The sequence below is a fragment of the Artibeus jamaicensis genome, unplaced genomic scaffold, assembly GCF_021234435.1.
Source record: "Artibeus jamaicensis isolate MK-2021 breed Jamaican fruit bat unplaced genomic scaffold, CSHL_Jam_final contig_468, whole genome shotgun sequence".
In the NCBI taxonomy this organism is placed as follows: Eukaryota; Metazoa; Chordata; class Mammalia; order Chiroptera; family Phyllostomidae; genus Artibeus; species Artibeus jamaicensis.
Window position 1 is genome coordinate 933,083 of NW_026521846.1, and position 16,106 is coordinate 949,188.

Consider the following 16,106-nt stretch of genomic DNA (forward strand, 5'->3'; position numbering starts at 1 on the left):
ATAGTGTTAGAAATCAAATTGTAAAAGATAACAAACAGAATGATATCATTTTTGTGAGTCACAGAAACAAGCAAAACTAAACAATAAAGACTCTAGAGAATACATATATGTTTTTCATTGAATAATATTTTTAAAAATCATTAGAATAATAAATACAATATTCAGGAGAGTGAAGGGAGAGGATAGGAACAGGCAGATAGAATGCAGAGGTGATGTTTTAGTTCTTTTTTGTGAGGTGAGTACATGGGTATTTGTATTATTACCATGCTTCATTAGTAGGAAGAGTGTATGTTGACTTTTTTCAGGTAAGTCCTGGCTTTACGGTCATTAACTTAGTGCAATTATAATAGCATCTCCTTTTACTCTCAAAGGTTTGACAAAGGCCAAAAGGTTTCAATAACAAATTATATTGGCTCCTAATATATAGCCTACATATAATATGAAGAATTTGATATTTATTAAAGACTGCATAATTAAAATGTAATTGATACAAATAGTTATACAAGCAAGGTTGTGTTAATAGAAATTTGAGTTGTTTCAATCATTCTAGTCATAACTATAAACAGCTTCAAAGATTTACACAAGCTCTGACCTATTAATTACACTTTAAGAAATATAGTTTAAGAAAATGATTGAACATATTTATAATGGCATGTAAAAGTTATGAACCAGCCTGAATTGAACTAGTAAGCAGATAGGAGAGCACACACAAATAAATGAATAATTTTATCTTTATCATCTTGCTTGAGTTTCACTAAGCAAGTTGCTGTAAATATCTATTTTCATGGAAAGAAGAAAGTTCAAGTTGTGGGCAAATATGGTCACTTGTGCAGCCCATTTGTCTAAAATCTTTTGCAATTAAGGGACAATGCAACCTTGAACTATGGGTAGCAGCAGAAGTAATAAAGTAAAGTAAGAACATGTGTGCATTTAGGAATGGGCCACAGGGAATCATATAGGTAAATGTAACCCAATCTTACCATAAATACATATATATGTGTTGTTTTAATATTATTTCCTCATTATAAAAATTATACTTATGCCTTTACATATGGCTTAATTCCTTTCCTTATCTCATGACTGTACATAGTTCTGTTGCTGACCCAAGAATAATATTGTGATTCTAAATTTTCTCAAATATGGCCAGGTCATGATAAAAAGTATAAAATCCACTAAGGTATTAATGCAAATTTCATTATTAAAGTAATTAATCTTGAAATAATGAAACCACCAAAACTCAAAAGCAACTTTCATTTTCAATTTTTTGCCAGTGCCTCATGGGAGCTAAGGAACTGGGTATTTATTGATGTGACTTGGGAAAGCCATGGACTAAAGCAATGCTCAACATCTCAAAGCTCCTTTGGCTCAAGGGCTCCTCACCAAGGAAACCTATGCACACTTTGCTAGGAGCCCAGTTCAAAGGGACCTCATGGGGCAGAGCATCTTTCTCAGGCTGGGCCTTCAATTTTATCCACACTTGGCCACCTGCAGGGTGTCTGAGAATGAGGAAACTATGGTGTATGCAATAGTTCCCTTACTATTAAAAAGAGGAACTTCATTCTCAGCCCATATCTCTCAGAAGGTTGCAAAAGTTAGCATTTATCAAGTTTAAAGACCAGCATAAATACAAACCACCCAGATGCCCCATTTCTTGACCTCAACCTTGAGTAATGGATTGTCTGTTACCTGGGCATCTTAGGTGTTACAGGAAGCTTCTTAGAGAAGGTGGCAAATGTTGTGGGGGACTCACTTCTACCTCATTTTGTCAGAAAGAATTAAATTTTTTCCTGGTTTCTCTGCCTAGGATGCGAGGCTTGAGTCATTTACAAATTCTTAATTTGCAAATGGCATTCTACCCAGGAATCACAAGAGTTTAGTGCAAATACTAATTTCATTTGTATTAACAAATGTTATCATTGAAATAAAGATTCTAAAAATGAACTTACATGGAAAATATCTTCTTACCTAAACAAACCCCAAAAATTAACTGCTTAGGTAATACTACCATAAGGATATTGCTTACTAAAACAAGACAAAAATAAGGCAAAAATCTTGGAAAGAGGATTAGTGCTGGAATTGAGTCAGTCTTTTTAAAAAGAAATTTAGTCAGTTATAATGTGTTAAAGAGCATAGACTTGAGAATCATATGATTTTGATCCTAAATTTAACCTCTCTGCTTCTTAGGTTCTTTATTTGTAAAAGAGAAATAAAAATGTGCTCCTAAGGTGTTTATGAGGAGTATGTAAATTAATACATATATGCCTCCTAAAACAATGATGGGGAGCATTGTAAGTATAAGTGCTTGATGTAATTTTTTGTGATGTTGATTCATAAATGAACCCAATTGTGAGTGACCTATAAATTGAATACTAAAAATCTGTACTGAGAGAAACAGTGGGTGACTTATCACATATTCCCTCTAGACTGGCATAAGGTCCCTTGTAGACCAGCACAGGGCTTCTCACAGAAAAATCACAGAAGGTCAATCCCTACCTTCTACACTGAAAATGTGAGAAATCTTTGTGGGAACAGAAGGTAGCTGAGTCTCAATATGTGCATGTGGAAATGACCTCCTGGAGCTGAAAAGCCCAGGCACTACACACTAGGTTTAGGCTCACTGGAGATCTCTGCTTGATCTTCCCTCATGTAAATTGCCTGGCTGAAGCAAAAATACAGTTGATTGTCCTGCCCCTGAGCACATTCTAACACTACCTCCATCCCTTCCCTACTCTGCATACACATATACCTATAGCCTGGAAGCTAGTTGATACCTAGAACTGAGAGGAGGGCCAAATTACAGAGCAGTTCTCTATGATGGCTACATTTTATGGCTTAGGAGTAGAGGAAGCATGCAAACAAGCAATGCTTGCATCCAGATCATAAAGCCAGAGGAAGTTCCCAACTCTCTTAGGAAGACAAAAAGGAGCTAGGATTTTGCCACTCCTCCCCACATTGCTGACCAAGACAGCTGATCACCCCAAAATAAGATGAGTTCATGAGGGAAAATAAGAGATACCTGAAAAGCACTAATGCTGAGTATGAAAAACAGAAAAGCCAAACACATGATGATAGAGAACTTAGAGTTAATGAAGCAGGAAATAAACACAATAATTTAACATAAGCATAAAAAAGTATCCAGAGAAGTAAGAGAAGATAGTGGAAAACAGGAATAAGCAGCAGTGAGAAAAAAAAAAACCACAGTCACTGGGCATAAAAGTATGTAATTATGAAACACTATAGAGGAAATGAATAAAAGAAAGAGACATCAAAAAATTAATTAGTGCACTTTGAAAAGTTTAGGAACTCCCTCTGAAAACATCATAAATGGGTAAAAGAATAATAAATAAATGTTTAAAGCTTGGAGGTTAGAAGTTAAAGAGTCAACATAAATATAATTGGAGTATTGGAGGAAGAAGAAATTGAATAGTATTTGAAGAAATAATAAATTAAATTTCCAAGAAATAAAGATTAATAATTTCAGACTGGAATGGCTCTGGATTGTTAAGAAGCATATATTCAGGTGGGAGCAGTATATTTTATTTAAGTATATTCTATTAAAATTTAATAATATTATAAAAAAGGAAAATATTATTAGAGCTTCAAGAGAGAAAAGATACCATATTTTGTTGTGTATAATGCACACTTTTTGCCCAAATTCTTGAGGGAAAAATAAGGATGTGTGTTATACATGGATAGTACTAATTTTGTATCTGTGTAAAGGTTTTTAATTCTTTTATTTATGCTCATGTATTAAGAGTGTAACTCTACATGCAAAAAAAAATGAAACTCAACCACCAACTTACACAATACACAAAAATAAACTCAACATGGATAAAAGGCTTAAATATAAGTCACAACACAATGAAAGTCCTAGAGGAGAACATAGGCAGGAAAATCTCAGATATTCCACGTAGCAATATTTTCACCAATTTGTCCCCTAGAGGAAGGAATATGAAAGGATAAACAAATGGGTCTTCATCAAAATAAAAAGCTTCTGCATGGCTAAAGAAAGTAGCATTAAAATGAAAAGAGAACCAACTGCATGGGAAAACATATTTGCCAATGATACCTCAGACAAGGGTTTGATCTCCAAAATATATAAAAAACTCACATGACTCCACTCTAAGAAGACAAGCAACCCAATTAAAAAAATGTGCAAAATACCTGAACAGACACCTCAAGGAGGACAGAAAGAGGGCCCAGAGACACATGAAAAGATGCTCAGCATCACTACCCATCAGAGAGATTCAAATTAAAACAACAATGAGATACCACTTCACACCAGCCAGAATGGCCATTATAAACAAAGCAACAAACAACAAGTGTTGGAGAGGTTCTAGAGAAAAGGGAACCCTAGTGCACTGTTAGTGGGAGTGTATACTGGTGCAGCCACTGTGGAAAATAGTATGGAATTTTCTCAGAAAACTAAAAATGGAACTGCCTTTCAACCCAGCAATTGGACTGCTGGGGTTATATCCTAAGAACCCTGAAACACCAAGTCAAAAGAACCCATGCACCCCAATGTTCATAGCAGCAAAATTTATAATAGCCAAGTGCTGGCAGCAACCTAAGTGCCCATCAGTAAATGAATGGATCAAAAAACTATGGTATATATACATGATGGAATACTATACAGCAGAGTGAAAGAAGGAGCTCCTACCCTTTGTGACAACATGGATGGAACTGGAGAGCATTATGATAAATGAAATAAGCCAGGTGGTGGGGTCTTTTGGCTAAGGTGTATGTAGACACACTGTACCTCCTCACACAACCAAAAAAGGACAATAACAATTAAAAAAAAACCAGAACTGACAGAAAATTGAATTGTATGGAAGTCTGACAACCAAGAGTTAAAGAAGACACATTCGTGCAGGCTGGTACGAGAGGTAGAGTCAGGAAGCTGGGGTAAAAGGACTCCCAGCAAAGTGGTGGCTGGCAGACCAGGGTGCACGAGGCAGCAGCTGGCAGACCCAGTAAGGTGGCAGATTGTCAATGGGGTGCCCCAGGCTGCAGCTGGCCAGCAAGACTGCAGTGGCAACTGGTGGAGTAGGTGGTCTCACATTCATGCTCAGATAAATCAGGTGAAACAAAGAAGTGACATGGACCCCATAACACAGAGTCACAGCTCCAGGAAATAAAGCCTCAAACCACTGATTGAAAACACCTGTGGGGGTTGAGGCAGCAGTGGGAGAAACACAAAGCTTCACAGGGAAGGTCAATGGAGAGACCCACAGGGTCCTAGAACACATACAAATCTACCCACATGGGAATCAGCACCAGAAGGGCCCAATTTATTTGTGGGAAGCAGGGGAAGTGACTGAAATCCAGCAGAGAGTGGAACAAGTGCCATTGTTCCCTCTTAGACCCTTTCCCCACATCCAGCGTCACAACGCAGCTACATGGGTTACCCCACCCTGGTTAACACCTAAGGCTCTGCCCCTCACTATGTAACAGGCACATCAAGACAAAAAAAACTGGCCCAAATGAAAGAACAAATCAAAGCTCCAGAAAAAATACAACTAAACAATGAAGAGGTAGCCAACCTATCAAACTATCAGATATACAGTTCAAAATACTGGGTAATCAGGATAATCATGAAACTGGTTGAATTTGGTGATAAATTAGATGAAAATATGAAGGCTATGCCAAGAGAAATAAAGAAAAATGTACAGGGAATCAGTAGTGATGGGAAGGAAACTAGAACTCTGATCAATGGTGTGGACCAGAAGGAAGAAAGAAACATCCAATCAGAAAAGAATGAAGAAACAAAAATTTTTTTTAATGAAGAGAGGCGTAGGAACCTCCAGGACATCTTTAAACATCCCAAAATCCAAATTATAGGGATTGCAGAAGGGGAAGAGGAAGAGCAACAAGTGTAAAGTTATTTGAACAAGTAATAAAGGAGAACTTCCCCAATCTGGCAAAGGAAATAGACTTCCGAGAAGTCTAAGAAGCTCAGAGAAGTTGAACCCAAGGAGGAACACACCAAGGCACATCATAGTTACATTACCCAAGATTCAAATGGAGAGAATCCTAGAAGCAGCAAGTGATAATGACACAGTTACCTACAAAAAAGTTCCCATCAGACTGTCAGCTAATTTCTCAAAAGAGACTTTGCAGGCAAGAAGGGGATGGAAAGAAGTATTCCAGGTCATGAAAGGCAAGGACCTACATCCAAGATTGCTCTATCTAGCAAAGCTTTCATTTAGAATGGAAGGGTGGATAAAGTGCTTCTCAGATAAGGTCAAGTTAAAGGAGTCATAAAGCCCTTATTCTATGAAATGTTAAAGGGATTTATCTAAGAAGAAGAAGACAAAAAGTATATACAGTAAAATGACAGCAAACTCACAGTTACTAACAACCACACCTAAAACAAAAACAAACCAAGCAAACAACCAGAACAGGAACAGGACCACAGAAATGGAGATCACATAGAGAGTTATCAACAGGGGAGTGGGAGGAGTAGACACAGGGAAAATGTACAGAGAATAAGTAGCATAGATGGTAGGTAGAAAATAGACAGGGGGAGGGTAAGAATAGTATGGGAAATGTAGAAGCCAAAGAACTTATATGTATGACCCATGGACATGAACTAAAGGGGGGGAATGTGGGTGGGAGGGGGTATGCAGGGTAGAGGGGAGTGAAGGAGGGAAAATGGGACAACTGTAATAGCATAATCAATAAAATATATTTAGAAAGAAAGAAATAAGCTGGGTGGTGAAAGATAAATACCATATGCTTTCACCTTTAAATGGAACTTAATCAACAAAACAAAAAAGCAAACAAAATATATCCAGAGACATTGAAATTAAGAACAATCTGACAGTAACCAGAGTGGAGGTGAGAGGGGATACTGGTGAGAAAGGTTTTCAGGAACTACTACAAAGGACACATGGACAAAATCAAGGTGCAGGGTGGAAGCAAGGGAGGGAGGTGGGTTTGGCTGGGGTTGGGGGAGGGAATGCAGACAACTATAACTGAACAATAAAATAATTTTTTAAAAATTAAATTAAATGAATAAAAGCCTATATATTTTGGATGTCAAAACCAAATAAGAGCAATATATATATATATATATATATATATATATATATATATATCATAAAATATTAATCAAATTTAATTGCTTACTTAAAAATAACAAACTGTGACTAAATAGGGTTGTTCAAAGGACTCAGAAATGATTAAAATAAAAAATTCTATCAATATAATTTATTACATTTGTGAATCAAAGGAGAAAAATTACATGATCATCTGATTAAGAAAATACGTTTAATAAAGTTTGACACCTTGCTATGTTTTTTTTTTTAATTGGAGATTGAGAAGATGGCCGCAAGGCAGGTGGGAGTGGAGCCCAGTTCTCCCTGTGCCCAGCTGGAACACCTAGCCGATCTGAGGAACAGAGTGAACAGCCAACGGAATCCCAGCTTATACGAAGTTTGGAGGCCAAAAATTGCAGAGGACATTGAGGAGATTGTGCTGGGATACTAAGGTCCCTGGGTTCTGCACAGAGACCAAGGCTGCTGCGACCCCAATCCCGGTGTCTGCCGCAGGATACAGGGAGGAGAGTTATATGACCAGCTCCCTCTCCCTACCAGAGCAAGTAGGGCAGCCCTGACCGGGAGGAACCTGGATGCTGGAAGTTGTCGGGGGGGAACAGAGAGAAAGTGGGAAACACACAGAGGCAATACACATCTGCTGGGACGGTGGATGCTGGTACCAGAGAAATTGAGATGCCAGGCAACACCCAGAGGAGGGAGGAGTTGAACCGTGTTGGACCCTGACTCGGATAGTCTCAGTGATTGGATAGTTAGGCTGTGTGAAAAGCTGTGTGCTCGTTAAGAACAGTGGGCAGTTGCTTTGTATGGAACTCTTGAGCAGTGGCTGGATTGCCCTGAGGGTGATTTCAGCTGCACACCCAGAGGCTGAGTGACCAAGTGGAACTGTGCACCCTGCTTATGTCCTGCTGAGCACCTGGAGTGAATTGGACCTGCACACCCAAGACTGAGCGGCTGAGTGGAACTGTGCGACTGGATTGTCTTGAGCTGAATGCTCAGAGGCTGAGTGGCTGAATGAAACAGTGTGCCCAAGAATTACTACTTCTGTAAGCAGCTGAGTGGCTGATTTGAGCCTGGCAACTCATGGAAGACCTGGACCAGAGGCTGGGAAACTGAATATTGAAGCCCAGATCTGGTCCCCATCCTTTCAAAACCATAGAAATGGAGAAAAGTGAAGCTCAGCATGCCTCTTTCTGTGGCATCTAGGAAGATCAGCAGAACTTGCTGAATAGATTTAAAGTCAGAAGGACACACATAATTACGTCTTTTCTCTTTTTGGTTCCTCTCTTTTTTCCTCCCCCAAGTAGACAATAAGACCTACAGTTACAAAGGGTCCAGAGACAGATCAAAAGGGGGAGCACAAGCCTAACCCCAAAACTGAGAAACTGAGACAGTTTGCTATCCCCTAGAGCTGGCATTTTATTATTTATTATTGTTTTTTTTTTATTATTTTTACCACTTTTATCTTATTAGTAATTTTTATTTCTCTTCCTTGTGTTTAGTTTTCCTCATTTATTTCTGTTTAATTGCATTGTTTGATAGGATTTTCTTATTCTCTCTGCATTGTATTTTAATTTTCCTTCTTTCACTTCACCCATGTTCCAATAACACACAACTTGTGATGGGGTACTTTCTATTCTGGTTATCCAACTCTTATATTTCTTGTCATATTATTGTTGTTCCAGTACTACTGTAAATTATTGTTGTTCCATACACTTGTACATACTACACAGCAACCCTCCATGATCTTAGCCCACTTCACTTTAACCCTGAGCATTACTATTGTTGTGGTTAACTCTATTCTCTCTCACACTACACCTACATTCTATCCCTTAATCTCACTATATCTCATCATCTAACTTTGCACAAGAGTTATGCTTTCTGGATTGAGTTCACAATCACCCTCCCCTCTAACAAGAGTCTTATCATTCTTTCACCATTTATAAAAAGTGGCTAGTTGGGTGAAATATCACAGTTAATGCTATACTTATCCAAAGAATCTCCTATCTCTTCTCTACTTGCTGGTACTTTAAATCCCGTAAAATACTCTCCTGCTGTCTTAATCCATTTTCCTCACCCCCTGCCACTGATCACATACAAAGAGAGGTGGAAGCTGTGAACATCAGTGTACCCAGAGGAGAAGAGAAACCACCAACAAAGGAATCACCAGAATGCAAAAACCCAAGTACAACAAGAGAGCCCACACAAACAGAAGAAAGGGCAAACCTAAAGCATCCAAACAAGAAGATCAAAGAGATCACATGACTAATCCCCGTAGAATTCCTACCATAGAAGTTCACCCTACAAAAACAGCTAGCAAAGAAAAACATCAGGAAGAACAGAAACAAACAAAAAGAGTCACCTGAAAAGGGAAGACCAAAAAAATGCAATAAAAAAGAATGGAAGACTCCCCATTAGAAGAGCTAAATGAAATGGAGGTAACCAAACTATCAGATATAGAATTCAAAATAATGGTTAAAAACATGCTCAAGGAACTCACAGACAACTACAAGGAAATGAGTGAGAACTGCATCAGCATGAAAAAGAAAATAGAAACTATAAACAAAAACAGGAAGAAATGAACAATAAAATCTCATAAATAAAAAACACATTAGAAGGAATTTCAAGTAGAGTAGATGAAACAAAGGATTAAATCAGTGAGCTGGAGGACAAGGTAGAAAAAAACACCCTGATAGATCAAGAAAGGAAAAGAGTCTCAGAAAGAACAAACAGGTAGTAAGGGAGCTACAAGACAATGTGAAACGTAATAAGATCTGTACAAGAGAGATACAGAAAGGAGAAGAAGAGCAAAATAGAAAACCTGTTTGAAAAAGTAATGATGAAAAACTTCCCCAGTTTGATGAGAAATAAGGTCACATAAATCCAGGAAACACAGAGGGTACAAATCAAGAGGAACCCAAACAGGCCTACTTCAAGAAACATAATTAAAATTGCAAAATTCCAAGACAAAAAGAGAATCTTAAAGGCAGTAACAAAGAAACAGGAAATAACATACAAGGAAGACCCAATAAGACTAGCAGCTGACTTCTCAACAAAAATCTCTAAGTCAGAAGAGGATGGCAAGGAATATTCCAAGTAACAAAAACCAAAGGCCTGCAACCAAGACTACTTTATCCAGCAAGGTTCTTGATTAAAATGGAAGGCGACATGAGAAACTTTCCAGACAAAAAAAGTTGAAAAGAATATACCTCCACCAAACCAGCTCTGTAAGAGATGCTAAAGGGACTGCTTTAAGAAAAGAAAGGAAAAGAGTGAGAGAGAGAAGAACACTGGTACAAAATAATGGCAATGAATAAGTAACTATCAATAATAACCTTAAATGTAAATGGATTAAATGTTCCAATCAAAAGACATAGAATAGCTGAATGGATAAGAAAGCAAGACCCAAACATATGCTGCATACAAGAGACCCACCTCAGAACAAAAGACCTACACAGACAAAGAATAAAAACCTGGAAAAAAAAAGTATTCTAAGCAAACAGAGAGTGAAATAAAGCTGGGGTAGCAATACTCACATAAGACAAAATAGACTTAAAAAATAAAAAGAGACATAGATGTTAATAGCAGCACAATTTACAATAGCCAAGTGCTGGAAGCCACCTAGTTGTCCATCAGTGAATGAATGGTTCAAAAAACTATGGTACATTTACACAATGGAATTCTATGCAGCAGAAACAAAGAAGGACCTCCCATCCTTTACAACAGCATAGATGAAACTGGAAAGCATTATGCTAAGCAAAATAAGCCAGGCAGTGAAAAACAAATACCATATGATCTCACCTTTAACAGGAACCTAAACAACAAAAGCAAGCAAAATATAACCAAAGACACTGAAATAGAGAACAGGCTGTCAGTGACCAGAGGGGAGATGAGAGGGAATTTCAAGGGAAAAGTGGAAGGGTTTACAGGAACAAGTATAGAAGACACATGGACAAAAACTAGGGTGGGGTGAAAATGTGAGGGAGGTTGAAAGAGCTGGGGGGATGGGATGGGATGAGAGTAAAAGACAAAAAGACTGTACTTGAACAACAATTAAAATAAAAAATTTTTAAATGGTAATACAAAAAAAGAGAGACAGGCATAGAAAGTCACTCCATAATACTCAAGGGAAGAACCAACCCATCAAGAAGACATAAACATTGTGAATCAACATGCACCTAACATCACAGCACCCAAATGCATAAAGAAAATCTTGGAGGACTTCAAGAAAGATATTGACAGCAATTATAGTAGGATTTTAACACCTCACTGTTGAAAATAAATAGATCTTCCAAACAAAATATCAACAGAGATATCCTGGCATTGAACAATGTCCTCCATCAAATGAACTTAACTGATATATATAGAGCCTTTCATCCCAAAGAAGCTAAATACACATTCTTTTCAAATGCACATGGAACATTTTCAAAGATAGACCACATGATAGGACACAAAATGAGCCTCAACAAATTCAAGAAAATTGAAATTATACCAAGCATCTTCTCTGACCACAAGGGACTGAAATTGGAAACCAACCTCAAAGAAACAACTCAAAAACATTCAAACTCACGAGGATTGAATAGCATGCTATTAAACAATGAATGGGTCAAGAATGAGATCAAGTAAGAAATCAACAAGTTTCTGGAAACAAATGAAAATGAACTCACAGCAACCCAAAACTTATGGGACATAGAGAAGGCAGTCCTGAAGGGGGAGTTCACAGTGATACAGTTCTGCCTAAAAAAGATAGAAATATTTCAAACAGACATCCTAACCCTATACCTATAAGAACTCAAGGAACAACAACAAAAACAGCCCAGGGCAAGTAGAAGGGAGGAAATAAACAAGAACAGAAAAGAATTAAATGACATAGAGACTAAAAGCATAATTCTAATCATCAATAAAACCAGGAGCTGGTTCTTTGAAAAGATAAACAAAATTGACAAGCCTTTAACCAGGCTCATCAAGAAAAAAAGAGAGAGGACCCAAATAAACACAATCAGAAATGAAAGAGAAGAGATTACAACTGATACCACAGAAATAGAAAGGATTGTAAGAAATTACTATGAAAAACTGTATGCCAAGAAATTTGAAAACCTAGGTGAAATGGTCAAATTTCTAGAAAAATATAATCTTACAAAACTCAATGAAGGAGAAGCAGGAAGCCTGAACAGATCAATAACAGCAGAAGAAATTGAAGCAGTAATCAAAAATCTTCCAACACACAAAAGCCCTGGATTAGATGATTTCACAGAATTGTACAAAGCATTTAACGAAGAGCTAACCTCTATCCTTCTCAAATTTTTACAAAATATCAAAATTGATGGAAGACTCCCAAACTTTTTTTATGAAGAGTCATAATACCAAAACCAGATAAAGACACAACAAAGAAAGAAAACTTCAGGCCAGTGTCACTGATGAACCAAAGGCCAATTTAACTGATGCTAAAATCCTCAACAAAATATTGGCAAATCACATCCAACAATACATTAAAAAGATCATACACTATGACCAAGTGGGATTCATCCCAGGGATGCAAGGATAGTACAATATTCACAAATCAATCAATGTAATACATCACATAAGCAAAAGCAAAGACAAAAATCACATGATTATATCAATAGAAGTGGAAAAAGCATTTGATAAGGTACAGCACCCATTTATGATAAAAAAAACACTCAGCAAAGTGGGAATAGAGGGAGCATTCCTCAATGCTCAATATAATAAAGACCGTATATGAGAGACTACAGACAACATCATACTCAGTGGACAAAAACTAAAAGCTTTTCCACTAAGATCAGGAACAAGAAAAGGTTGTTCACAACTAAGGGGAGTGGGAATGGGAGGGAGGTGGGGAGCATGAGGAGGGTGGGCTGGGATGGGAGTAAAGATAGAAAACTGTACTTAAAAATAATTACATAAAAAATAGGACAGGGAAAAAAAAGAAGAGAAAAAAAAAAGAAAAGGTTGTCCAATTTCACCACTCTATTCAACATAGTACTGGAAGTTTTAGCCACAGTGATCAGAAAAGAAAAGGAAATAAAAGGCATCCAAATCAAAAAAAGAGGAAACAAAACTGGCATTGTTTGCAGATAACATGAGAGTGTGAACAGAAAATCCTATAGACTCCACCCAAAAACTACTCAACCTAATAAATGAATTTGGCATAACAGCGGGATACAAAGTCAATATCCAGAAATCAAAGGCACTAACAATGAAACATCAGAAACAGAAATTAAGAAAAAATCCCATTTGATATAGCAATTAGAAAAATAAAATACCTAGGAATAAACCTAACCAAGGAGGTAAAATACCTGTACTAAGAATACTACACAACACTGAAGACAGAAATCAAGGAAGACACAAATAAATGGAAACACACTGTGTTCGGGATGGTTTTAGAAGAATTAACATCATCAAAATGTGCATTCTACCCAAAGCAATTTACAGATTCAATGCAATACCTATTAAAGTACCAATAACATATTTCACAGACATAGAACAAACACTTCAAAAATTTATATGGAACCAAAACGACCCCAAATAGTTGCTGCAATTTTGAGAAAGAAGAGCAAAGTAGGAGGGACCACAATACCTGATACCAAACTGTATTACAAGGCCCCTGTAAATCAAAACAGGCTAGTACTGGCATAAAAAAGAGGCACATGGACCAATGGAACAGAACAGAGAGCCCAGAAATGAACTTAAGTCTTTATGGTCAATTAATATTTGACAAAGGGGGCAGAAGCATAAAATGGACTAAAAATAGCCTCTTCAACAAATGATGCTGGGAAAGCTGGACAGCTACATGCAAAAAAAGTGAAATTCAAGGACAAACTTACACCATATACAAAAATAAATTAAAGGTGAGTAAAAGACTTAAATTTAAGATGTGACATGATTAAAGTCCTAGAGGAGAACATCAGCTGGAAAATCTCATATTTCATGCAGCAATATTTTCACTGATATGTCCCTTAGGGACACAAAGAAATGAATAAACAAATGGGATCTCAGCAAAACAAAAAGCTTCTGCATGGCTAAAGGAAACATTACTAAAATAAAAAGACAACCAACTGTATGGGAAACATATTTGCCAATGATGCCTCAGACAAGTGTTTAATCTCCAAAATATATAAAGAACTCACGTGACTCCACTCTAAGAAGACAAGCAACCCAATTAAAAAATGGGCAAAGGACTTGAACAGACACTTCTCCAAGGAGGACATACAGAGGATCCAGAGACACATGGAAGATGCTCAGTATTGCTAACTATCAGAGAGATGCAAATTAAAACCACAATGAGATACCACTTCACACTGGTCAGAATGGCCATCATAAACAAAGCAAAAAACAACAAGTGTCGGAGAGGTTGTGGAGAAAAGGGAACCCTAGTGCACTTTTAGTGGGATTGCAGACTGATACAACCACTATGGAAACCAGTATGGAATTTTCTCAGAAAACTAAAAATGGATCTGCCTTTTGACCCAGCAATTCCACTGCTAGGATTATATCCTAAGAACCCTGAAACACCAATCCAAAAGCACCTATCCACCCAATGTTCATAGCAGCAAAATTTACAATAGCTAAGTGCTGGAAGCAACCTAGGTGCCCATCAGTAAATAAATGGATAAAAAAAACTGTGGTCCATTTACACAATGAAACCGTATGTAGCAGAAAGAAAGAAGGAGCTCCTCCTACTCTTTGCAACAGCATGAATGGAACTGGAAAGCATTATGCTGAGTGAAATAAGCCAGGCGGTGAAAAACAAATACCATATGATCTCACCTTTAACAGGAACTAATCAACAAAACAAACAAACAAGCAAAATATAACCAAAGACACTGAAATAGAGAACAGGCTGACAGTGACTAGAGAGGGAGGGGAGAGAATTTCAGTGGAAAGGTATGAAGGGTTTGCAGGAACAAGTATAAAAGATATATGGCCAATATCAAGGGTGGGGGCAGTTTGGAAATGGGAAGGAGGTGGAAAGGGTTGAGGGTCGGTTGGGATGGGGTAAAATGCAGAAAACTGTACTTGAACAACAATTAAAATAAAAAAGAATAGAGAAACAAAATAATTTAATGCCTAGGATAATGTTATATTTCTTTAGGTGGATTTATAATGCTTTTCAAAGTCTTCTATGTTTCACTAGCAAAATCTGCAACACCTAAAAGCAGTGTCAGAGACAAAGATGAATTAAAGCTTGATTTCAGTCCTTTTGAGGGCTGTTTTAATTTTGGTTCAGCATTTCTCCTAGGGATTAGGAGCTCTGAGTTCTATGTACCCAAACATATTGACTGCTTTCTTTATTTCTCAGTCTTCCAGCCACCTTTTCTAGGACTGAAAGATAACTTTATCAGATAAACTTCAAATTCCAGGCTTGTTTTTTTTTTTTCTCTCAGATCTTATTCTTGTTTCTTCATTGCCTTATTAGCTCTCTGATAACTTCAAACAGATATTTAAAAATACATTTTGTCTAGATTTTCTGTTTATTTTTATTGAGGAGAAAGATCCAAATTACTTAGTCTATATTCCTGGAAGTCCAAGTCCTCATAGCCAAACTTCCTGCAATGCAAGTCCATACTTGCCAATATGGAGACACCCCCAAATCTCCCTAATTACAGCAATTAAAGACTTCAAGCAGATGGATTTCATGAAATTGTTAACCAGATGCTAAAGACTCAAAAGATTCTGAGTATTTATATTAGCATTGCTTGATCAAGTTACTGAATCTTTTAAAAATAGAAGTTCACACCACTATCCTTAAGCAAAGTTGTGGTGGCAAGGTCTTACCTTACCTACAGAAAAATAAATTTAGATTCTCAAAGCCAATTTGAGAAGGAATTTGGAAGGATCATCCCACACCCTGGGCTCATATCATCTAAGGTTTTGCCCTCCCTGTCCCATGTGCAATGCTTCTGCTCCCAAGAGATCCCATAATCTGAGAGCTTCTTCCAATGAGAATAAATCTGGTGTCAGTCTTCACTCACCCTATCCCAGAACTTCTCACACAGGTAATATCAACCCACATACTTTCTCCCCCTCTGC